This window comes from Medicago truncatula, chromosome 6 (assembly GCF_003473485.1).
Source record: "Medicago truncatula cultivar Jemalong A17 chromosome 6, MtrunA17r5.0-ANR, whole genome shotgun sequence".
NCBI lineage: Eukaryota > Viridiplantae > Streptophyta > Magnoliopsida > Fabales > Fabaceae > Medicago > Medicago truncatula.
Window position 1 is genome coordinate 20,665,937 of NC_053047.1, and position 16,039 is coordinate 20,681,975.

A 16,039-nucleotide genomic window follows, 5' to 3' on the forward strand; every position below is an offset into this window, starting at 1 on the left:
AATTACAACGCTTTACTCTCAGGTGCGATCATACCAGCACTAATGCTTCGGATCCCATCAGAACTCCGCAGTTAAGCGTGCTTGGTCGAGAGTAGTACTAGGATGGGTGACCTCCTGGGAAGTCCTTGTGTTGCACCTCTTTTTGCCAAAATTTTATGTCGCTTTTGAAAAATAAACTTCGATTGTATTTCATTTTTTCCGTTAATTTACGCAACCTAAAACTCTATCGTTAATTAACTAGTTTGACGTCTTTTTTGAAAAATAAACTTAGAAATGCATATATACAATTACAACGCTTTACTCTCAGGTGCGATCATACCAGCACTAATGCTTCGGATCCCATCAGAACTCCGCAGTTAAGCGTGCTTGGTCGAGAGTAGTACTAGGATGGGTGACCTCCTGGGAAGTCCTTGTGTTGCACCTCTTTTTGCCAAAATTTTACGTCGCTTTTGAAAAATAAACTTAGAAATGCATATATACAATTACAACGCTTTACTCTCAGGTGCGATCATACCAGCACTAATGCACCGGATCCCATCAGAACTCTGCAGTTAAGCGTGCTTGGGCGAGAGTAGTACTAGGATGGGTGACCTCCTGGGAAGTCCTTGTGTTGCACCTCTTTTTGCCAAAAGTTTATGTCGTATTTGAAAAACGAACTTCGATTGTATTTCATTTTTTCCGTTAATTTACGCAACCTAAAACTCTATTCGTTAATTAGCGTAGTTTGACGTCTTTTTTGAAAAATAAACTTAGAAATGCATATATACAATTACAACGCTTTACTCTCAGGTGCGATCATACCAGCACTAATGCTTCGGATCCCATCAAAACTCCGCAGTTAAGCGTGCTTGGTCGAGAGTAGTACTAGGATGGGTGACCTCCTGGGAAGTCCTTGTGTTGCACCTCTTTTTGCCAAAATTTTACGTCGCTTTTGAAAAATAAACTTAGAAATGCATATATACAATTACAACGCTTTACTCTCAGGTGCGATCTACCAGCACTAATGCACCGGATCCCATCAGAACTCTGCAGTTAAGCGTGCTTGGGCGAGAGTAGTACTAGGATGGGTGACCTCCTGGGAAGTCCTTGTGTTGCACCTCTTTTTGCCAAAAGTTTATGTCGTATTTGAAAAACGAACTTCGATTGTATTTCATTTTTTCGTTAATTTACGCAACCTAAAACTCTATTCGTTAATTAGCGTAGTTTGACGTCTTTTTTGAAAAATAAACTTAGAAATGCATATATACAATTACAACGCTTTACTCTCAGGTGCGATCATACCAGCACTAATGCTTCGGATCCCATCACAACTCCGCAGTTAAGCGTGCTTGGTCGAGAGTAGTACAAGGATGGGTGACCTTCTGGGAAGTCCTTGTGTTGCACCTCTTTTTGCCAAAATTTTACGTCGCTTTTGAAAAATAAACTTCGATTGTATTTCATTTTTTCCGTTAATTTACGCAACCTAATACTCTATTCGTTAATTAGCGTAGTTTGACGTCTTTTTTGAAAATAAACTTCGAAATGCATATATACAATTACAACGCTTTACTCTCAGGTGCGATCATACCAGCACTAATGCACCGGATCCCATCAGAACTCCGCAGTTAAGCGCGCTTGGTCGAGAGTAGTACTAGGATGGGTGACCTCCTAGGAAGTCCTTGTGTTGCACCTCTTTTTGCCAAAATTTTACATCGTATTTGAAAAATAAACTTCGATTGTATTTCATTTTTTCGTTAATTTACGCAACTAAAACTCTATTCGTTAATTAGCGTATTTGACGTCTTTTTTGAAAAATAAACTTAGAAATGCATATATACAATTACAACGCTTTACTCTCAGGTGCGATCATATTAGCACTAATGCACCGGATCCCATTAGAACTCCGCAGTTAAGCGTGCTTGGGCGAGAGTAGTACTAGGATGGGTGACCTCCTGGAAGTCCTTGTGTTGCACCTCTTTTTGCCAAAATTTTTGTTCTTTTATAAACTTCAATTGTATTTCATTTTTTCCGTTAATTTACGCAACCTAAAACTCTATTCGTTAATTAGCGTAGTTTGACGTCTTTTTTGAAAAATAAACTTAGAAATGCATATATACAATTACAACGCTTTACTCTCAGGTGCGATCATACCAGCACTAATGCTTGGATCCCATCAGAACTCCGCAGTTAAGCGTGCTTGGTCGAGAGTAGTACTAGGATGGGTGACCTCCTGGGAAGTCCTTGTGTTGCACCTCTTTTTGCCAAAATTTACGTCGTTTTTGAAAAATAAACTTCGATTGTATTTCATTTTTTCGTTAATTTACGCAACCTAAAACTCTATTCGTTAATTAGCGTAGTTTGACGTCTTTTTTGAAAAATAAACTTAGAAATGCATATATACAATTACAACGCTTTACTCTCAGGTGCGATCATACCAGCACTAATGCACCGGATCCCATCAGAACTCCGCAGTTAGCGTGCTTGGTCGAGAGTAGTACTAGGATGGGTGACCTCCTGGAAGTCCTTGTGTTGCACCTCTTTTTGCCAAAAGTTTTACGTCGTTTTTGAAAAATAAACTTCAATTGTATTTCATTTTTTCCGTTAATTTACGCAACCTAAAACTCTATTCGTTAATTAGCGTAGTTTGACGTCTTTTTTGAAAAATAAACTTAGAAATGCATATATACAATTACAACGCTTTACTCTCAGGTGCGATCATACCAGCACTAATGCTCGGATCCCATCAGAACTCCGCAGTTAAGCGTGCTTGGTCGAGAGTAGTACTAGGATGGGTGACCTCCTGGGAAGTCCTTGTGTTGCACCTCTTTTTGCCAAAATTTTACGTCGCTTTTGAAAAATAAACTTCGATTGTATTTCATTTTTTCCGTTAATTTACGCAACCTAAAACTCTATTCGTTAATTAGCGTAGTTTGACGTCTTTTTTGAAAATAAACTTAGAAATGCATATATACAATTACAACGCTTTACTCTCAGGTGCGATCATACCAGCACTAATGCACCGGATCCCATCAGAACTCCGCAGTTAAGCGTGCTTGGTCGAGAGTAGTACTAGGATGGGTGACCTCCTGGAAGTCCTTGTGTTGCACCTCTTTTTGCCAAAATTTTACGTTGTTTTGAAAAATAAACTTCGATTGTATTTCATTTTTCCGTTAATTTACGCAACCTAAAACTCTATTCGTTAATTAGCGTAGTTTGACGTCTTTTTTGAAAAATAAACTTAGAAATGCATATATACAATTACAACGCTTTACTCTCAGGTGCGATCATACCAGCACTAATGCACCGGATCCCATCAGAACTCCGCAGTTAAGCGCGCTTGGGCGAGAGTAGTACTAGGATGGGTGACCTCCTGGAAGTCCTTGTGTTGCACCTCTTTTTGCCAAAATTTTACGTCGTTTTTGAAAAATAAACTTCGATTGTATTTCATTTTTTCGTTAATTTACGCAACCTAAAACTCTATTCGTTAATTAGCGTAGTTTGACGTCTTTTTTGAAAAATAAACTTAGAAATGCATATATACAATTACAACGCTTTACTCTCAGGTGCGATCATACCAGCACTAATGCAGGATCCCATCAGAACTCCGCAGTTAAGCGTGCTTGGCGAGAGTAGTACTAGGATGGGTGACCTCCTAGGAAGTCCTTGTGTTGCACCTCTTTTTGCCAAAATTTTACGTTGTTTTGAAAAATAAACTTCGATTGTATTTCATTTTTTCTGTTAATTTACGCAACCTAAAACTCTATTCGTTAATTAGCGTAGTTTGACGTCTTTTTTGAAAAATAAACTTAGAAATGCATATATACAATTACAACGCTTTACTCTCAGGTGCGATCATACCAGCACTAATGCACCGGATCCCATCAGAACTCCGCAGTTAAGCGTGCTTGGTCGAGAGTAGTACTAGGATGGGTGACCTCCTGGGAAGTCCTTGTGTTGCACCTCTTTTTGCCAAAATTTTACGTCGTTTTTGAAAAATAAACTTCGATTGTATTTCATTTTTTCCGTTAATTTACGCAACCTAAAACTCTATTCGTTAATTAGCGTAGTTTGACGTCTTTTTTGAAAAATAAACTTAGAAATGCATATATACAATTACAACGCTTTACTCTCAGGTGCGATCATACCAGCACTAATGCACCGGATCCCATCAGAACTCCGCAGTTAAGCGTGCTTGGCGAGAGTAGTACTAGGATGGGTGACCTCCTGGGAAGTCCTTGTGTTGCACCTCTTTTTGCCAAAATTTTACGTCGTTTTTGAAAAATAAACTTCATTGTATTTCATTTTTTCCGTTAATTTACGCAACCTAAAACTCTATTCGTTAATTAGCGTAGTTTGACGTCTTTTTTGAAAAATAAACTTAGAAATGCATATATACAATTACAACGCTTTACTCTCAGGTGCGATCATACCAGCACTAATGCTTCGGATCCCATCAGAACTCCGCAGTTAAGCGTGCTTGGCGAGAGTAGTACTAGGATGGGTGACCTCCTAGGAAGTCCTTGTGTTGCACCTCTTTTTGCCAAAATTTTACGTTGTTTTGAAAAATAAACTTCGATTGTATTTCATTTTTCCGTTAATTTACGCAACCTAAAACTCTATTCGTTAATTAGCGTAGTTTGACGTCTTTTTTGAAAAATAAACTTAGAAATGCATATATACAATTACAACGCTTTACTCTCAGGTGCGATCATACCAGCACTAATGCACCGGATCCCATCAGAACTCCGCAGTTAAGCGTGCTTGGCGAGAGTAGTACTAGGATGGGTGACCTCCTGGGAAGTCCTTGTGTTGCACCTCTTTTTGCCAAAATTTTACGTCGTTTTTGAAAAATAAACTTCGATTGTATTTCATTTTTTCCGTTAATTTACGCAACCTAAAACTCTATTCGTTAATTAGCGTAGTTTGACGTCTTTTTTGAAAAATAAACTTAGAAATGCATATATACAATTACAACGCTTTACTCTCAGGTGCGATCATACCAGCACTAATGCACCGGATCCCATCAGAACTCCGCAGTTAAGCGTGCTTGGTCGAGAGTAGTACTAGGATGGGTGACCTCCTGGGAAGTCCTTGTGTTGCACCTCTTTTTGCCAAAATTTTACGTCGTTTTTGAAAAATAAACTTCGATTGTATTTCATTTTTTCCGTTAATTTACGCAACCTAAAACTCTATTCGTTAATTAGCGTAGTTTGACGTCTTTTTTGAAAAATAAACTTAGAAATGCATATATACAATTACAACGCTTTACTCTCAGGTGCGATCATACCAGCACTAATGCACGGATCCCATCAGAACTCCGCAGTTAAGCGTGCTTGGCGAGAGTAGTACTAGGATGGGTGACCTCCTGGGAAGTCCTTGTGTTGCACCTCTTTTTGCCAAAATTTTACGTCGTTTTTGAAAAATAAACTTCGATTGTATTTCATTTTTTCGTTAATTTACGCAACCTAAAACTCTATTCGTTAATTAGCGTAGTTTGACGTCTTTTTTGAAAAATAAACTTAGAAATGCATATATACAATTACAACGCTTTACTCTCAGGTGCGATCATACCAGCACTAATGCACGGATCCCATCAGAACTCCGCAGTTAAGCGTGCTTGGCGAGAGTAGTACTAGGATGGGTGACCTCCTGGGAAGTCCTTGTGTTGCACCTCTTTTTGCCAAAATTTTACGTCGTTTTTGAAAAATAAACTTCGATTGTATTTCATTTTTTTCCGTTAATTTACGCAACCTAAAACTCTATTCGTTAATTAGCGTAGTTTGACGTCTTTTTTGAAAAATAAACTTAGAAATGCATATATACAATTACAACGCTTTACTCTCAGGTGCGATCATACCAGCACTAATGCACGGATCCCATCAGAACTCCGCAGTTAAGCGTGCTTGGCGAGAGTAGTACTAGGATGGGTGACCTCCTGGGAAGTCCTTGTGTTGCACCTCTTTTTGCCAAAATTTTACGTTGTTTTGAAAAATAAACTTCGATTGTATTTCATTTTTTCTGTTAATTTACGCAACCTAAAACTCTATTCGTTAATTAGCGTAGTTTGACGTCTTTTTTGAAAAATAAACTTAGAAATGCATATATACAATTACAACGCTTTACTCTCAGGTGCGATCATACCAGCACTAATGCACGGATCCCATCAGAACTCCGCAGTTAAGCGTGCTTGGCGAGAGTAGTACTAGGATGGGTGACCTCCTGGGAAGTCCTTGTGTTGCACCTCTTTTTGCCAAAATTTTACGTCGTTTTTGAAAAATAAACTTCGATTGTATTTCATTTTTTCCGTTAATTTACGCAACCTAAAACTCTATTCGTTAATTAGCGTAGTTTGACGTCTTTTTTGAAAAATAAACTTAGAAATGCATATATACAATTACAACGCTTTACTCTCAGGTGCGATCATACCAGCACTAATGCACGGATCCCATCAGAACTCCGCAGTTAAGCGTGCTTGGTCGAGAGTAGTACTAGGATGGGTGACCTCCTGGGAAGTCCTTGTGTTGCACCTCTTTTTGCCAAAATTTTACGTTGTTTTGAAAAATAAACTTCGATTGTATTTCATTTTTTCTGTTAATTTACGCAACCTAAAACTCTATTCGTTAATTAGCGTAGTTTGACGTCTTTTTTGAAAAATAAACTTAGAAATGCATATATACAATTACAACGCTTTACTCTCAGGTGCGATCATACCAGCACTAATGCACCGGATCCCATCAGAACTCCGCAGTTAAGCGTGCTTGGTCGAGAGTAGTACTAGGATGGGTGACCTCCTGGGAAGTCCTTGTGTTGCACCTCTTTTTGCCAAAATTTTACGTCGCTTTTGAAAAATAAACTTCGATTGTATTTCATTTTTTCCGTTAATTTACGCAACCTAAAACTCTATTCGTTAATTAGCGTAGTTTGACGTCTTTTTTGAAAAATAAACTTAGAAATGCATATATACAATTACAACGCTTTACTCTCAGGTGCGATCATACCAGCACTAATTCAGAACTCCGCAGTTAAGCGTGCTTGGTCGAGAGTAGTACTAGGATGGGTGACCTCCTGGGAAGTCCTTGTGTTGCACCTCTTTTTGCCAAAATTTTACGTCGCTTTTGAAAAATAAACTTCGATTGTATTTCATTTTTTCCGTTAATTTACGCAACCTAAAACTCTATTCGTTAATTAGCGTAGTTTGACGTCTTTTTTGAAAAATAAACTTAGAAATGCATATATACAATTACAACGCTTTACTCTCAGGTGCGATCATACCAGCACTAATGCTCGGATCCCATCAGAACTCCGCAGTTAAGCGTGCTTGGCGAGAGTAGTACTAGGATGGGTGACCTCCTAGGAAGTCCTTGTGTTGCACCTCTTTTTGCCAAAATTTTACGTTGTTTTGAAAAATAAACTTCGATTGTATTTCATTTTTTCTGTTAATTTACGCAACCTAAAACTCTATTCGTTAATTAGCGTAGTTTGACGTCTTTTTTGAAAAATAAACTTAGAAATGCATATATACAATTACAACGCTTTACTCTCAGGTGCGATCATACCAGCACTAATGCACCGGATCCCATCAGAACTCCGCAGTTAAGCGTGCTTGGCGAGAGTAGTACTAGGATGGGTGACCTCCTGGGAAGTCCTTGTGTTGCACCTCTTTTTGCCAAAATTTTACGTCGTTTTTGAAAAATAAACTTCGATTGTATTTCATTTTTTCCGTTAATTTACGCAACCTAAAACTCTATTCGTTAATTAGCGTAGTTTGACGTCTTTTTTGAAAAATAAACTTAGAAATGCATATATACAATTACAACGCTTTACTCTCAGGTGCGATCATACCAGCACTAATGCACGGATCCCATCAGAACTCCGCAGTTAAGCGTGCTTGGTCGAGAGTAGTACTAGGATGGGTGACCTCCTGGGAAGTCCTTGTGTTGCACCTCTTTTTGCCAAAATTTTACGTTGTTTTGAAAAATAAACTTCGATTGTATTTCATTTTTTCTGTTAATTTACGCAACCTAAAACTCTATTCGTTAATTAGCGTAGTTTGACGTCTTTTTTGAAAAATAAACTTAGAAATGCATATATACAATTACAACGCTTTACTCTCAGGTGCGATCATACCAGCACTAATGCACCGGATCCCATCAGAACTCCGCAGTTAAGCGTGCTTGGTCGAGAGTAGTACTAGGATGGGTGACCTCCTGGGAAGTCCTTGTGTTGCACCTCTTTTTGCCAAAATTTTACGTTGTTTTGAAAAATAAACTTCGATTGTATTTCATTTTTTCTGTTAATTTACGCAACCTAAAACTCTATTCGTTAATTAGCGTAGTTTGACGTCTTTTTTGAAAAATAAACTTAGAAATGCATATATACAATTACAACGCTTTACTCTCAGGTGCGATCATACCAGCACTAATGCACCGGATCCCATCAGAACTCCGCAGTTAAGCGTGCTTGGCGAGAGTAGTACTAGGATGGGTGACCTCCTGGGAAGTCCTTGTGTTGCACCTCTTTTTGCCAAAATTTTACGTCGTTTTTGAAAAATAAACTTCGATTGTATTTCATTTTTTCCGTTAATTTACGCAACCTAAAACTCTATTCGTTAATTAGCGTAGTTTGACGTCTTTTTTGAAAAATAAACTTAGAAATGCATATATACAATTACAACGCTTTACTCTCAGGTGCGATCATACCAGCACTAATGCTCGGATCCCATCAGAACTCCGCAGTTAAGCGTGCTTGGTCGAGAGTAGTACTAGGATGGGTGACCTCCTGGGAAGTCCTTGTGTTGCACCTCTTTTTGCCAAAATTTTACGTTGTTTTGAAAAATAAACTTCGATTGTATTTCATTTTTTCTGTTAATTTACGCAACCTAAAACTCTATTCGTTAATTAGCGTAGTTTGACGTCTTTTTTGAAAAATAAACTTAGAAATGCATATATACAATTACAACGCTTTACTCTCAGGTGCGATCATACCAGCACTAATGCACCGGATCCCATCAGAACTCCGCAGTTAAGCGTGCTTGGCGAGAGTAGTACTAGGATGGGTGACCTCCTGGGAAGTCCTTGTGTTGCACCTCTTTTTGCCAAAATTTTACGTTGTTTTGAAAAATAAACTTCGATTGTATTTCATTTTTTCTGTTAATTTACGCAACCTAAAACTCTATTCGTTAATTAGCGTAGTTTGACGTCTTTTTTGAAAAATAAACTTAGAAATGCATATATACAATTACAACGCTTTACTCTCAGGTGCGATCATACCAGCACTAATGCACGGATCCCATCAGAACTCGCAGTTAAGCGTGCTTGGCGAGAGTAGTACTAGGATGGGTGACCTCCTGGGAAGTCCTTGTGTTGCACCTCTTTTTGCCAAAATTTTACGTCGCTTTTGAAAAATAAACTTCGATTGTATTTCATTTTTTCCGTTAATTTACGCAACCTAAAACTCTATTCGTTAATTAGCGTAGTTTGACGTCTTTTTTGAAAAATAAACTTAGAAATGCATATATACAATTACAACGCTTTACTCTCAGGTGCGATCATACCAGCACTAATGCACCGGATCCCATCAGAACTCGCAGTTAAGCGTGCTTGGCGAGAGTAGTACTAGGATGGGTGACCTCCTGGGAAGTCCTTGTGTTGCACCTCTTTTTGCCAAAATTTTACGTCGCTTTTGAAAAATAAACTTCGATTGTATTTCATTTTTTCCGTTAATTTACGCAACCTAAAACTCTATTCGTTAATTAGCGTAGTTTGACGTCTTTTTTGAAAAATAAACTTAGAAATGCATATATACAATTACAACGCTTTACTCTCAGGTGCGATCATACCAGCACTAATGCACGGATCCCATCAGAACTCCGCAGTTAAGCGTGCTTGGGCGAGAGTAGTACTAGGATGGGTGACCTCCTGGGAAGTCCTTGTGTTGCACCTCTTTTTGCCAAAATTTTACGTCGCTTTTGAAAAATAAACTTCGATTGTATTTCATTTTTTCCGTTAATTTACGCAACCTAAAACTCTATTCGTTAATTAGCGTAGTTTGACGTCTTTTTTGAAAAATAAACTTAGAAATGCATATATACAATTACAACGCTTTACTCTCAGGTGCGATCATACCAGCACTAATGCACGGATCCCATCAGAACTCCGCAGTTAAGCGTGCTTGGCGAGAGTAGTACTAGGATGGGTGACCTCCTGGGAAGTCCTTGTGTTGCACCTCTTTTTGCCAAAATTTTACGTCGCTTTTGAAAAATAAACTTCGATTGTATTTCATTTTTTCCGTTAATTTACGCAACCTAAAACTCTATTCGTTAATTAGCGTAGTTTGACGTCTTTTTTGAAAAATAAACTTAGAAATGCATATATACAATTACAACGCTTTACTCTCAGGTGCGATCATACCAGCACTAATGCACCGGATCCCATCAGAACTCGCAGTTAAGCGTGCTTGGCGAGAGTAGTACTAGGATGGGTGACCTCCTGGGAAGTCCTTGTGTTGCACCTCTTTTTGCCAAAATTTTACGTCGCTTTTGAAAAATAAACTTCGATTGTATTTCATTTTTTCCGTTAATTTACGCAACCTAAAACTCTATTCGTTAATTAGCGTAGTTTGACGTCTTTTTTGAAAAATAAACTTAGAAATGCATATATACAATTACAACGCTTTACTCTCAGGTGCGATCATACCAGCACTAATGCTCGGATCCCATCAGAACTCGCAGTTAAGCGTGCTTGGCGAGAGTAGTACTAGGATGGGTGACCTCCTGGGAAGTCCTTGTGTTGCACCTCTTTTTGCCAAAATTTTACGTCGCTTTTGAAAAATAAACTTCGATTGTATTTCATTTTTTCCGTTAATTTACGCAACCTAAAACTCTATTCGTTAATTAGCGTAGTTTGACGTCTTTTTTGAAAAATAAACTTAGAAATGCATATATACAATTACAACGCTTTACTCTCAGGTGCGATCATACCAGCACTAATGCACCGGATCCCATCAGAACTCGCAGTTAAGCGTGCTTGGCGAGAGTAGTACTAGGATGGGTGACCTCCTGGGAAGTCCTTGTGTTGCACCTCTTTTTGCCAAAATTTTACGTCGCTTTTGAAAAATAAACTTCGATTGTATTTCATTTTTTCCGTTAATTTACGCAACCTAAAACTCTATTCGTTAATTAGCGTAGTTTGACGTCTTTTTTGAAAAATAAACTTAGAAATGCATATATACAATTACAACGCTTTACTCTCAGGTGCGATCATACCAGCACTAATGCACCGATCCCATCAGAACTCGCAGCTAAGCGTGCTTGGCGAGAGTAGTACTAGGATGGGTGACCTCCTGGGAAGTCCTTGTGTTGCACCTCTTTTTGCCAAAATTTTACGTCGCTTTTGAAAAATAAACTTCGATTGTATTTCATTTTTTCCGTTAATTTACGCAACCTAAAACTCTATTCGTTAATTAGCGTAGTTTGACGTCTTTTTTGAAAAATAAACTTAGAAATGCATATATACAATTACAACGCTTTACTCTCAGGTGCGATCATACCAGCACTAATGCCGGATCCCATCAGAACTTCGCAGTTAAGCGTGCTTGGTCGAGAGTAGTACTAGGATGGGTGACCTCCTGGGAAGTCCTTGTGTTGCACCTCTTTTTGCCAAAATTTTACGTCGCTTTTGAAAAATAAACTTCGATTGTATTTCATTTTTTCCGTTAATTTACGCAACCTAAAACTCTATTCGTTAATTAGCGTAGTTTGACGTCTTTTTTGAAAAATAAACTTAGAAATGCATATATACAATTACAACGCTTTACTCTCAGGTGCGATCATACCAGCACTAATGCTTCGGATCCCATCAGAACTCGCAGTTAAGCGTGCTTGGCGAGAGTAGTACTAGGATGGGTGACCTCCTGGGAAGTCCTTGTGTTGCACCTCTTTTTGCCAAAATTTTACGTCGCTTTTGAAAAATAAACTTCGATTGTATTTCATTTTTTCCGTTAATTTACGCAACCTAAAACTCTATTCGTTAATTAGCGTAGTTTGACGTCTTTTTTGAAAAATAAACTTAGAAATGCATATATACAATTACAACGCTTTACTCTCAGGTGCGATCATACCAGCACTAATGCTCGGATCCCATCAGAACTCGCAGCTAAGCGTGCTTGGCGAGAGTAGTACTAGGATGGGTGACCTCCTGGGAAGTCCTTGTGTTGCACCTCTTTTTGCCAAAATTTTACGTCGCTTTTGAAAAATAAACTTCGATTGTATTTCATTTTTTCCGTTAATTTACGCAACCTAAAACTCTATTCGTTAATTAGCGTAGTTTGACGTCTTTTTTGAAAAATAAACTTAGAAATGCATATATACAATTACAACGCTTTACTCTCAGGTGCGATCATACCAGCACTAATGCTCGGATCCCATCAGAACTCGCAGTTAAGCGTGCTTGGCGAGAGTAGTACTAGGATGGGTGACCTCCTGGGAAGTCCTTGTGTTGCACCTCTTTTTGCCAAAATTTTACGTCGCTTTTGAAAAATAAACTTCGATTGTATTTCATTTTTTCCGTTAATTTACGCAACCTAAAACTCTATTCGTTAATTAGCGTAGTTTGACGTCTTTTTTGAAAAATAAACTTAGAAATGCATATATACAATTACAACGCTTTACTCTCAGGTGCGATCATACCAGCACTAATGCTTCGGATCCCATCAGAACTACGCAGCTAAGCGTGCTTGGTCGAGAGTAGTACTAGGATGGGTGACCTCCTGGGAAGTCCTTGTGTTGCACCTCTTTTTGCCAAAATTTTACGTCGCTTTTGAAAAATAAACTTCGATTGTATTTCATTTTTTCCGTTAATTTACGCAACCTAAAACTCTATTCGTTAATTAGCGTAGTTTGACGTCTTTTTTGAAAAATAAACTTAGAAATGCATATATACAATTACAACGCTTTACTCTCAGGTGCGATCATACCAGCACTAATGCACCGATCCCATCAGAACTCGCAGTTAAGCGTGCTTGGCGAGAGTAGTACTAGGATGGGTGACCTCCTGGGAAGTCCTTGTGTTGCACCTCTTTTTGCCAAAATTTTACGTCGCTTTTGAAAAATAAACTTCGATTGTATTTCATTTTTTCCGTTAATTTACGCAACCTAAAACTCTATTCGTTAATTAGCGTAGTTTGACGTCTTTTTTGAAAAATAAACTTAGAAATGCATATATACAATTACAACGCTTTACTCTCAGGTGCGATCATACCAGCACTAATGCACCGGATCCCATCAGAACTTCGCAGTTAAGCGTGCTTGGTCGAGAGTAGTACTAGGATGGGTGACCTCCTGGGAAGTCCTTGTGTTGCACCTCTTTTTGCCAAAATTTTACGTCGCTTTTGAAAAATAAACTTCGATTGTATTTCATTTTTTCCGTTAATTTACGCAACCTAAAACTCTATTCGTTAATTAGCGTAGTTTGACGTCTTTTTTGAAAAATAAACTTAGAAATGCATATATACAATTACAACGCTTTACTCTCAGGTGCGATCATACCAGCACTAATGCTCGGATCCCATCAGAACTCGCAGTAAGCGTGCTTGGCGAGAGTAGTACTAGGATGGGTGACCTCCTGGGAAGTCCTTGTGTTGCACCTCTTTTTGCCAAAATTTTACGTCGCTTTTGAAAAATAAACTTCGATTGTATTTCATTTTTTCCGTTAATTTACGCAACCTAAAACTCTATTCGTTAATTAGCGTAGTTTGACGTCTTTTTTGAAAAATAAACTTAGAAATGCATATATACAATTACAACGCTTTACTCTCAGGTGCGATCATACCAGCACTAATGCACCGGATCCCATCAGAACTCGCAGTTAAGCGTGCTTGGGCGAGAGTAGTACTAGGATGGGTGACCTCCTGGGAAGTCCTTGTGTTGCACCTCTTTTTGCCAAAATTTTACGTCGCTTTTGAAAAATAAACTTCGATTGTATTTCATTTTTTCCGTTAATTTACGCAACCTAAAACTCTATTCGTTAATTAGCGTAGTTTGACGTCTTTTTTGAAAAATAAACTTAGAAATGCATATATACAATTACAACGCTTTACTCTCAGGTGCGATCATACCAGCACTAATGCACCGGATCCCATCAGAACTCGCAGTTAAGCGTGCTTGGCGAGAGTAGTACTAGGATGGGTGACCTCCTGGGAAGTCCTTGTGTTGCACCTCTTTTTGCCAAAATTTTACGTCGCTTTTGAAAAATAAACTTCGATTGTATTTCATTTTTTCCGTTAATTTACGCAACCTAAAACTCTATTCGTTAATTAGCGTAGTTTGACGTCTTTTTTGAAAAATAAACTTAGAAATGCATATATACAATTACAACGCTTTACTCTCAGGTGCGATCATACCAGCACTAATGCACCGGATCCCATCAGAACTCGCAGTAAGCGTGCTTGGCGAGAGTAGTACTAGGATGGGTGACCTCCTGGGAAGTCCTTGTGTTGCACCTCTTTTTGCCAAAATTTTACGTCGCTTTTGAAAAATAAACTTCGATTGTATTTCATTTTTTCCGTTAATTTACGCAACCTAAAACTCTATTCGTTAATTAGCGTAGTTTGACGTCTTTTTTGAAAAATAAACTTAGAAATGCATATATACAATTACAACGCTTTACTCTCAGGTGCGATCATACCAGCACTAAATCCCATCAGAACTACGCAGCTAAGCGTGCTTGGTCGAGAGTAGTACTAGGATGGGTGACCTCCTGGGAAGTCCTTGTGTTGCACCTCTTTTTGCCAAAATTTTACGTCGCTTTTGAAAAATAAACTTCGATTGTATTTCATTTTTTCCGTTAATTTACGCAACCTAAAACTCTATTCGTTAATTAGCGTAGTTTGACGTCTTTTTTGAAAAATAAACTTAGAAATGCATATATACAATTACAACGCTTTACTCTCAGGTGCGATCATACCAGCACTAATGCCCGGATCCCATCAGAACTCGCAGTAAGCGTGCTTGGCGAGAGTAGTACTAGGATGGGTGACCTCCTGGGAAGTCCTTGTGTTGCACCTCTTTTTGCCAAAATTTTACGTCGCTTTTGAAAAATAAACTTCGATTGTATTTCATTTTTTCCGTTAATTTACGCAACCTAAAACTCTATTCGTTAATTAGCGTAGTTTGACGTCTTTTTTGAAAAATAAACTTAGAAATGCATATATACAATTACAACGCTTTACTCTCAGGTGCGATCATACCAGCACTAATGCACCGATCCCATCAGAACTCGCAGTAAGCGTGCTTGGCGAGAGTAGTACTAGGATGGGTGACCTCCTGGGAAGTCCTTGTGTTGCACCTCTTTTTGCCAAAATTTTACGTCGCTTTTGAAAAATAAACTTCGATTGTATTTCATTTTTTCCGTTAATTTACGCAACCTAAAACTCTATTCGTTAATTAGCGTAGTTTGACGTCTTTTTTGAAAAATAAACTTAGAAATGCATATATACAATTACAACGCTTTACTCTCAGGTGCGATCATACCAGCACTAATGCTTCGGATCCCATCAGAACTCGCAGCTAAGCGTGCTTGGTCGAGAGTAGTACTAGGATGGGTGACCTCCTGGGAAGTCCTTGTGTTGCACCTCTTTTTGCCAAAATTTTACGTCGCTTTTGAAAAATAAACTTCGATTGTATTTCATTTTTTCCGTTAATTTACGCAACCTAAAACTCTATTCGTTAATTAGCGTAGTTTGACGTCTTTTTTGAAAAATAAACTTAGAAATGCATATATACAATTACAACGCTTTACTCTCAGGTGCGATCATACCAGCACTAATGCACCGATCCCATCAGAACTCGCAGTTAAGCGTGCTTGGCGAGAGTAGTACTAGGATGGGTGACCTCCTGGGAAGTCCTTGTGTTGCACCTCTTTTTGCCAAAATTTTACGTCGCTTTTGAAAAATAAACTTCGATTGTATTTCATTTTTTCCGTTAATTTACGCAACCTAAAACTCTATTCGTTAATTAGCGTAGTTTGACGTCTTTTTTGAAAAATAAACTTAGAAATGCATATAT

At 38.3% G+C, this 16,039-nt stretch overlaps 48 non-coding genes and 9 pseudogenes across 48 annotated transcripts; all 57 read left to right on the forward strand.

The window, feature by feature from the left end:
* The first annotated feature begins 20 nt into the window (after positions 1 to 20).
* Positions 21 to 139, forward strand: LOC120576473 (5S ribosomal RNA). Its single transcript, XR_005642551.1, has one exon. It is a non-coding gene; the product is annotated as a 5S ribosomal RNA (ribosomal RNA).
* A 166-nt stretch (positions 140 to 305) lies between these two features.
* LOC120576474 (5S ribosomal RNA) lies at positions 306 to 424 on the forward strand. Its single transcript, XR_005642552.1, has one exon. It is a non-coding gene; the product is annotated as a 5S ribosomal RNA (ribosomal RNA).
* Positions 425 to 500: 76 nt separating this feature from the next.
* On the forward strand, positions 501 to 619 carry LOC120576360 (5S ribosomal RNA). Its single transcript, XR_005642438.1, has one exon. It is a non-coding gene; the product is annotated as a 5S ribosomal RNA (ribosomal RNA).
* Positions 620 to 787: 168 nt separating this feature from the next.
* Positions 788 to 906, forward strand: LOC120576573 (5S ribosomal RNA). The gene has a single exon (XR_005642651.1). It is a non-coding gene; the product is annotated as a 5S ribosomal RNA (ribosomal RNA).
* A 76-nt stretch (positions 907 to 982) lies between these two features.
* On the forward strand, positions 983 to 1,100 carry LOC120576552 (5S ribosomal RNA). Its single transcript, XR_005642630.1, has one exon. It is a non-coding gene; the product is annotated as a 5S ribosomal RNA (ribosomal RNA).
* A 167-nt stretch (positions 1,101 to 1,267) lies between these two features.
* On the forward strand, positions 1,268 to 1,386 carry LOC120576738 (5S ribosomal RNA). Its single transcript, XR_005642816.1, has one exon. It is a non-coding gene; the product is annotated as a 5S ribosomal RNA (ribosomal RNA).
* A 167-nt stretch (positions 1,387 to 1,553) lies between these two features.
* On the forward strand, positions 1,554 to 1,672 carry LOC120576518 (5S ribosomal RNA). Its single transcript, XR_005642596.1, has one exon. It is a non-coding gene; the product is annotated as a 5S ribosomal RNA (ribosomal RNA).
* A 165-nt stretch (positions 1,673 to 1,837) lies between these two features.
* LOC120576559 (5S ribosomal RNA) lies at positions 1,838 to 1,955 on the forward strand. The gene has a single exon (XR_005642637.1). It is a non-coding gene; the product is annotated as a 5S ribosomal RNA (ribosomal RNA).
* A 161-nt stretch (positions 1,956 to 2,116) lies between these two features.
* Positions 2,117 to 2,234, forward strand: LOC120576586 (5S ribosomal RNA). The gene has a single exon (XR_005642664.1). It is a non-coding gene; the product is annotated as a 5S ribosomal RNA (ribosomal RNA).
* Positions 2,235 to 2,400: 166 nt separating this feature from the next.
* Positions 2,401 to 2,517, forward strand: LOC120576698 (5S ribosomal RNA). The gene has a single exon (XR_005642776.1). It is a non-coding gene; the product is annotated as a 5S ribosomal RNA (ribosomal RNA).
* Positions 2,518 to 2,686: 169 nt separating this feature from the next.
* On the forward strand, positions 2,687 to 2,804 carry LOC120576560 (5S ribosomal RNA). The gene has a single exon (XR_005642638.1). It is a non-coding gene; the product is annotated as a 5S ribosomal RNA (ribosomal RNA).
* A 167-nt stretch (positions 2,805 to 2,971) lies between these two features.
* LOC120576526 (5S ribosomal RNA) lies at positions 2,972 to 3,089 on the forward strand. The gene has a single exon (XR_005642604.1). It is a non-coding gene; the product is annotated as a 5S ribosomal RNA (ribosomal RNA).
* Positions 3,090 to 3,255: 166 nt separating this feature from the next.
* LOC120576523 (5S ribosomal RNA) lies at positions 3,256 to 3,373 on the forward strand. The gene has a single exon (XR_005642601.1). It is a non-coding gene; the product is annotated as a 5S ribosomal RNA (ribosomal RNA).
* A 167-nt stretch (positions 3,374 to 3,540) lies between these two features.
* Positions 3,541 to 3,656, forward strand: LOC120576166 (5S ribosomal RNA). The gene has a single exon (XR_005642281.1). It is a non-coding gene; the product is annotated as a 5S ribosomal RNA (ribosomal RNA).
* Positions 3,657 to 3,823: 167 nt separating this feature from the next.
* Positions 3,824 to 3,942, forward strand: LOC120576385 (5S ribosomal RNA). Its single transcript, XR_005642463.1, has one exon. It is a non-coding gene; the product is annotated as a 5S ribosomal RNA (ribosomal RNA).
* Positions 3,943 to 4,110: 168 nt separating this feature from the next.
* LOC120576505 (5S ribosomal RNA) lies at positions 4,111 to 4,228 on the forward strand. The gene has a single exon (XR_005642583.1). It is a non-coding gene; the product is annotated as a 5S ribosomal RNA (ribosomal RNA).
* Positions 4,229 to 4,395: 167 nt separating this feature from the next.
* Positions 4,396 to 4,513, forward strand: LOC120576663 (5S ribosomal RNA). The gene has a single exon (XR_005642741.1). It is a non-coding gene; the product is annotated as a 5S ribosomal RNA (ribosomal RNA).
* A 166-nt stretch (positions 4,514 to 4,679) lies between these two features.
* On the forward strand, positions 4,680 to 4,797 carry LOC120576507 (5S ribosomal RNA). The gene has a single exon (XR_005642585.1). It is a non-coding gene; the product is annotated as a 5S ribosomal RNA (ribosomal RNA).
* Positions 4,798 to 4,965: 168 nt separating this feature from the next.
* Positions 4,966 to 5,084, forward strand: LOC120576386 (5S ribosomal RNA). The gene has a single exon (XR_005642464.1). It is a non-coding gene; the product is annotated as a 5S ribosomal RNA (ribosomal RNA).
* Positions 5,085 to 5,252: 168 nt separating this feature from the next.
* LOC120576656 (5S ribosomal RNA) lies at positions 5,253 to 5,369 on the forward strand. Its single transcript, XR_005642734.1, has one exon. It is a non-coding gene; the product is annotated as a 5S ribosomal RNA (ribosomal RNA).
* Positions 5,370 to 5,536: 167 nt separating this feature from the next.
* On the forward strand, positions 5,537 to 5,653 carry LOC120576657 (5S ribosomal RNA). The gene has a single exon (XR_005642735.1). It is a non-coding gene; the product is annotated as a 5S ribosomal RNA (ribosomal RNA).
* Positions 5,654 to 5,822: 169 nt separating this feature from the next.
* Positions 5,823 to 5,939, forward strand: LOC120576658 (5S ribosomal RNA). Its single transcript, XR_005642736.1, has one exon. It is a non-coding gene; the product is annotated as a 5S ribosomal RNA (ribosomal RNA).
* Positions 5,940 to 6,106: 167 nt separating this feature from the next.
* Positions 6,107 to 6,223, forward strand: LOC120576659 (5S ribosomal RNA). Its single transcript, XR_005642737.1, has one exon. It is a non-coding gene; the product is annotated as a 5S ribosomal RNA (ribosomal RNA).
* A 168-nt stretch (positions 6,224 to 6,391) lies between these two features.
* LOC120576545 (5S ribosomal RNA) lies at positions 6,392 to 6,509 on the forward strand. Its single transcript, XR_005642623.1, has one exon. It is a non-coding gene; the product is annotated as a 5S ribosomal RNA (ribosomal RNA).
* Positions 6,510 to 6,676: 167 nt separating this feature from the next.
* Positions 6,677 to 6,795, forward strand: LOC120576387 (5S ribosomal RNA). Its single transcript, XR_005642465.1, has one exon. It is a non-coding gene; the product is annotated as a 5S ribosomal RNA (ribosomal RNA).
* A 168-nt stretch (positions 6,796 to 6,963) lies between these two features.
* On the forward strand, positions 6,964 to 7,069 carry LOC120576208 (uncharacterized; annotated as a pseudogene).
* Positions 7,070 to 7,237: 168 nt separating this feature from the next.
* On the forward strand, positions 7,238 to 7,354 carry LOC120576722 (5S ribosomal RNA). The gene has a single exon (XR_005642800.1). It is a non-coding gene; the product is annotated as a 5S ribosomal RNA (ribosomal RNA).
* Positions 7,355 to 7,521: 167 nt separating this feature from the next.
* LOC120576508 (5S ribosomal RNA) lies at positions 7,522 to 7,639 on the forward strand. Its single transcript, XR_005642586.1, has one exon. It is a non-coding gene; the product is annotated as a 5S ribosomal RNA (ribosomal RNA).
* A 168-nt stretch (positions 7,640 to 7,807) lies between these two features.
* LOC120576546 (5S ribosomal RNA) lies at positions 7,808 to 7,925 on the forward strand. The gene has a single exon (XR_005642624.1). It is a non-coding gene; the product is annotated as a 5S ribosomal RNA (ribosomal RNA).
* Positions 7,926 to 8,092: 167 nt separating this feature from the next.
* LOC120576388 (5S ribosomal RNA) lies at positions 8,093 to 8,211 on the forward strand. Its single transcript, XR_005642466.1, has one exon. It is a non-coding gene; the product is annotated as a 5S ribosomal RNA (ribosomal RNA).
* Positions 8,212 to 8,378: 167 nt separating this feature from the next.
* LOC120576509 (5S ribosomal RNA) lies at positions 8,379 to 8,496 on the forward strand. The gene has a single exon (XR_005642587.1). It is a non-coding gene; the product is annotated as a 5S ribosomal RNA (ribosomal RNA).
* Positions 8,497 to 8,664: 168 nt separating this feature from the next.
* Positions 8,665 to 8,782, forward strand: LOC120576562 (5S ribosomal RNA). The gene has a single exon (XR_005642640.1). It is a non-coding gene; the product is annotated as a 5S ribosomal RNA (ribosomal RNA).
* A 167-nt stretch (positions 8,783 to 8,949) lies between these two features.
* LOC120576510 (5S ribosomal RNA) lies at positions 8,950 to 9,067 on the forward strand. The gene has a single exon (XR_005642588.1). It is a non-coding gene; the product is annotated as a 5S ribosomal RNA (ribosomal RNA).
* A 167-nt stretch (positions 9,068 to 9,234) lies between these two features.
* LOC120576764 (5S ribosomal RNA) lies at positions 9,235 to 9,350 on the forward strand. Its single transcript, XR_005642842.1, has one exon. It is a non-coding gene; the product is annotated as a 5S ribosomal RNA (ribosomal RNA).
* A 168-nt stretch (positions 9,351 to 9,518) lies between these two features.
* LOC120576708 (5S ribosomal RNA) lies at positions 9,519 to 9,635 on the forward strand. The gene has a single exon (XR_005642786.1). It is a non-coding gene; the product is annotated as a 5S ribosomal RNA (ribosomal RNA).
* A 168-nt stretch (positions 9,636 to 9,803) lies between these two features.
* LOC120576425 (5S ribosomal RNA) lies at positions 9,804 to 9,921 on the forward strand. The gene has a single exon (XR_005642503.1). It is a non-coding gene; the product is annotated as a 5S ribosomal RNA (ribosomal RNA).
* Positions 9,922 to 10,089: 168 nt separating this feature from the next.
* Positions 10,090 to 10,206, forward strand: LOC120576660 (5S ribosomal RNA). The gene has a single exon (XR_005642738.1). It is a non-coding gene; the product is annotated as a 5S ribosomal RNA (ribosomal RNA).
* Positions 10,207 to 10,374: 168 nt separating this feature from the next.
* LOC120576709 (5S ribosomal RNA) lies at positions 10,375 to 10,491 on the forward strand. The gene has a single exon (XR_005642787.1). It is a non-coding gene; the product is annotated as a 5S ribosomal RNA (ribosomal RNA).
* A 168-nt stretch (positions 10,492 to 10,659) lies between these two features.
* Positions 10,660 to 10,775, forward strand: LOC120576171 (uncharacterized; annotated as a pseudogene).
* Positions 10,776 to 10,943: 168 nt separating this feature from the next.
* LOC120576710 (5S ribosomal RNA) lies at positions 10,944 to 11,060 on the forward strand. Its single transcript, XR_005642788.1, has one exon. It is a non-coding gene; the product is annotated as a 5S ribosomal RNA (ribosomal RNA).
* A 168-nt stretch (positions 11,061 to 11,228) lies between these two features.
* On the forward strand, positions 11,229 to 11,344 carry LOC120576740 (5S ribosomal RNA). The gene has a single exon (XR_005642818.1). It is a non-coding gene; the product is annotated as a 5S ribosomal RNA (ribosomal RNA).
* Positions 11,345 to 11,512: 168 nt separating this feature from the next.
* LOC120576662 (5S ribosomal RNA) lies at positions 11,513 to 11,629 on the forward strand. The gene has a single exon (XR_005642740.1). It is a non-coding gene; the product is annotated as a 5S ribosomal RNA (ribosomal RNA).
* A 168-nt stretch (positions 11,630 to 11,797) lies between these two features.
* LOC120576163 (5S ribosomal RNA) lies at positions 11,798 to 11,914 on the forward strand. The gene has a single exon (XR_005642278.1). It is a non-coding gene; the product is annotated as a 5S ribosomal RNA (ribosomal RNA).
* A 168-nt stretch (positions 11,915 to 12,082) lies between these two features.
* Positions 12,083 to 12,198, forward strand: LOC120576176 (uncharacterized; annotated as a pseudogene).
* Positions 12,199 to 12,366: 168 nt separating this feature from the next.
* On the forward strand, positions 12,367 to 12,482 carry LOC120576172 (uncharacterized; annotated as a pseudogene).
* A 168-nt stretch (positions 12,483 to 12,650) lies between these two features.
* On the forward strand, positions 12,651 to 12,769 carry LOC120576597 (5S ribosomal RNA). Its single transcript, XR_005642675.1, has one exon. It is a non-coding gene; the product is annotated as a 5S ribosomal RNA (ribosomal RNA).
* Positions 12,770 to 12,937: 168 nt separating this feature from the next.
* LOC120576723 (5S ribosomal RNA) lies at positions 12,938 to 13,053 on the forward strand. The gene has a single exon (XR_005642801.1). It is a non-coding gene; the product is annotated as a 5S ribosomal RNA (ribosomal RNA).
* Positions 13,054 to 13,221: 168 nt separating this feature from the next.
* Positions 13,222 to 13,340, forward strand: LOC120576422 (5S ribosomal RNA). Its single transcript, XR_005642500.1, has one exon. It is a non-coding gene; the product is annotated as a 5S ribosomal RNA (ribosomal RNA).
* A 168-nt stretch (positions 13,341 to 13,508) lies between these two features.
* LOC120576201 (uncharacterized) lies at positions 13,509 to 13,623 on the forward strand (annotated as a pseudogene).
* Positions 13,624 to 13,791: 168 nt separating this feature from the next.
* LOC120576543 (5S ribosomal RNA) lies at positions 13,792 to 13,909 on the forward strand. The gene has a single exon (XR_005642621.1). It is a non-coding gene; the product is annotated as a 5S ribosomal RNA (ribosomal RNA).
* A 168-nt stretch (positions 13,910 to 14,077) lies between these two features.
* Positions 14,078 to 14,194, forward strand: LOC120576712 (5S ribosomal RNA). Its single transcript, XR_005642790.1, has one exon. It is a non-coding gene; the product is annotated as a 5S ribosomal RNA (ribosomal RNA).
* A 168-nt stretch (positions 14,195 to 14,362) lies between these two features.
* On the forward strand, positions 14,363 to 14,478 carry LOC120576183 (uncharacterized; annotated as a pseudogene).
* A 168-nt stretch (positions 14,479 to 14,646) lies between these two features.
* Positions 14,647 to 14,757, forward strand: LOC120576205 (uncharacterized; annotated as a pseudogene).
* Positions 14,758 to 14,925: 168 nt separating this feature from the next.
* Positions 14,926 to 15,040, forward strand: LOC120576203 (uncharacterized; annotated as a pseudogene).
* Positions 15,041 to 15,208: 168 nt separating this feature from the next.
* On the forward strand, positions 15,209 to 15,323 carry LOC120576186 (uncharacterized; annotated as a pseudogene).
* Positions 15,324 to 15,491: 168 nt separating this feature from the next.
* On the forward strand, positions 15,492 to 15,609 carry LOC120576718 (5S ribosomal RNA). Its single transcript, XR_005642796.1, has one exon. It is a non-coding gene; the product is annotated as a 5S ribosomal RNA (ribosomal RNA).
* Positions 15,610 to 15,777: 168 nt separating this feature from the next.
* Positions 15,778 to 15,893, forward strand: LOC120576724 (5S ribosomal RNA). The gene has a single exon (XR_005642802.1). It is a non-coding gene; the product is annotated as a 5S ribosomal RNA (ribosomal RNA).
* Positions 15,894 to 16,039: the final 146 nt, after the last annotated feature.